Below are 2,514 nucleotides of genomic sequence, written 5' to 3'. Positions count from 1 at the left end.
TGAATTTCCTAGCCTTCTTCGAGGTTGATATCAAATAATGCAACCAAATTCACTGATACCAACCCTGCTCAGGAGATATGATACTGTCTGATTCCTCTTATGCTTGGCTTCAGGCAGCAGAAGCAGTTTCTGTCCCATCTACTCTGGGGCCTATGCAAAGGGCCAGCCTCCACTCTCATTTCACGGCTGCCTGATGACACCAATATGCTGAGGACACGCAATCCCATCCTTAGGCATGTCTGCCCACTCCTCCTGCCACCAGGACCATGCGTAACAAATATAGCAGAAATTACAGGCATCTGATTTAAGGCTGTGTGTGTACACTACTCTCGAGCCAAGCCCCAAACCCTAGTTCTGTTGCTGCATCAAAGGACCATCTCTGCTCCCTCTCCAGGCCCAGAGTAAGCATCAATTTGAAAGGCAGCCCCCTTTTATTTTTAGCCTTAAAAAAATCACCAATGCCAACAGAGCAGTGCTCACCCAAGCGTCTCTCACAAAGCTCTTGTTTGACTTGGGTTGAGAAAATGACAGGGTAAGTTCTGCACCAAGAAGTGTGTGTGTGTGGGGGGGGGGGATAAATGGGAGAGAAAAAGGACTCCCCCCCCCCGCCTTCCACACACCCATTGCCAACCTCCATCCCCCTCGAGTCTTCCCCTAGGCCTGGGTGGATCTTGCCTGGGTAATCATTTCCTGCTATATTTAAAAACCACAATGTGTTTGGAGGGAACTTAATTTCGGGATTGCGGGTGGCGGCGTCTCCCGAGGACAAGAGGAAAGCCTGTGCCGAGCTTCTTGCCTGCTGCCGGGACTTCAGGACTACCAACTCCGGGGAATCCAGGTCAGGACTCCTTGCAGCTGCCGCCAGCGATTCTCTAAGCTCCAGGCTCAACGGTTGGGTTGGCGGCTTTTCGGTAGGGCTTGCATCTGCATTCAATCTCCCGGGACTCTCTGCATGCTAGGTCCGTGCTTGGTGTCCCAGGCCTGCCGAGAAGCGCTATGGAAAACTCCCCTCCGCTCGCGAGGCTAAATATGCGCGGCTTGTCATTCGGTGTAGCTGTCTCCCAGCTGATAGGGTGACGTCGAGTATGGAGGCTTGGAGATTGGCTTTTTGATTTGGCTCCTTGTGGAGGCTTAATGGGCAAAGCTCTAGGCTCGCCCAGAAACCAGCCCCTATGCTCGTCCCCTCAGAGCGCGGCGAGGCCAAGACGTCTCCAGTGGTGACAGCGGGCGAGGCTGAGCCGCGCGCTCCCAGCCCGGGGAAAGCCCGGGCGACGCAGCAGCCAGCCCCCGCCAGGGTCCTTCCGAGCCGCCAGGGCGCGCCGCGCTGCTCTCCGTCCCACCCCTCCCACAGGGATCCCCAAGCGACCGCGGCCGGGACTCCGGGCCTTGCTTGGGCCACTCCGGCAGTTTCTGCTCCTTGGCTGGACGCCGAGGGTCTGTACAACGCGCCCTGCGCCCTGGCCCCAGCGATCGAGCTCCAGATGCGCTGCCTGGTAGCCCCCTGACAGCTGCTAGCCCACGAGCTCCGGCCGGCAGCCGCGGCGGACTGTCATGCCCTGGACGCCGCTGCAGCCGGCCCGCAGCCCGCGGGGGCGATGAGCCGCTGCGGCCCGTGAGGAGCCGGGCGGCGCGGGCATCGTGCACCTTCCTAGCCCGCCTCACTTGCCCATCGAGCTCTGGAGGCTAAGGGGAATCGGTGAGTAATGGGATGAGCCCACAATCCCAAGCCCTGGAGGACGGCAGAGTCAGGGGACGCCTGCCGAGATCCCGAGCCTGATATGCTCCCGAGAGGGTCCCTGGTGGAGAAGAATCATGATAAGTTATTTCTCAAGATCATTCGTATGCGGTGCCTTGCGGCGGGTTTAGTGCCAGAAAAGTGGGGGAGGGTGCCCGGGAAAGTATATGTTGTATATGAGGTGTTGTGGGGAGAATCTGCGAGGGTGTCTAAGCTAGGGTGCTGGGGGGTGCTGCGAGAGATGCCTGTGAGCCATAGTACTGGAAACGTGTGTACAGTCCTGCTTTGGGTTTGATGACTTAGTGGCGGGGTTGCTCAGTGAGGAAGCTTCATGGCCGTGTGTGTGTGTGTGTGTGTGTGTGTGTGTGTGTGTGTGTGTGTGTGTGTCGCGGGTGTCAGGGCGTGTGAGCTCTTGGAGCTGAGTGCCCACCGGATTCTGGGGATAGGAGGGGGACCGCGTTATTCCCTCGGCGTACGCGCGCATGCGCGCGACACACACACACACACACACACACACACACACACACACACGAGAACTCATGCGCGCACACGCATGCACGCACCCCAATCTTGGGACTCCATCGCCGTCCGCCCATAACCGCAGCCTCATTGTACCCCCTTCCCACCAACCCTGGAGGGCTCTCGGGCCAAGAGGTACCCGGTGGTCTGAGAGATCCAGGGCTGCTTGGAGAGCTGTGAAAGTATATAACTTAGCTCCCCTCCTTTCTTCAAAACACTCTCTCTCTCTCTCTCTCTCTCTCTCTCTCTCTCTCTCTCTC

At 58.2% G+C, this 2,514-nt stretch overlaps 1 protein-coding gene across 5 annotated transcripts in view; it reads left to right on the top strand.

The window, feature by feature from the left end:
* The first annotated feature begins 453 nt into the window (after nt 1-453).
* The window catches only part of Slc8a3 (solute carrier family 8 member A3), a 133,003-nt gene continuing 130,942 nt past the window's right edge, over nt 454-2,514 (top strand). For 2 of the 5 annotated variants that reach the window (XM_029540808.1, XM_021201516.1), the window contains exon 1: nt 1,054-1,696. The gene's annotated coding sequence lies outside the window, so the exon portion shown is untranslated. Of the gene's footprint in view, nt 533-766; nt 839-1,053; nt 1,697-2,514 lie in introns of those variants that run through there. The other 3 variants (XM_029540810.1, XM_029540809.1, XM_029540811.1) reach the window with 3 other exon arrangements.

The sequence above is a fragment of the Mus pahari genome, chromosome 7 (assembly GCF_900095145.1).
Source record: "Mus pahari chromosome 7, PAHARI_EIJ_v1.1, whole genome shotgun sequence".
NCBI classification, from domain to species: domain Eukaryota; kingdom Metazoa; phylum Chordata; class Mammalia; order Rodentia; family Muridae; genus Mus; species Mus pahari.
The sequence above is the reverse complement of the archived record's forward strand: the minus strand, read 5'-3'. Positions and strand labels throughout refer to the sequence as shown.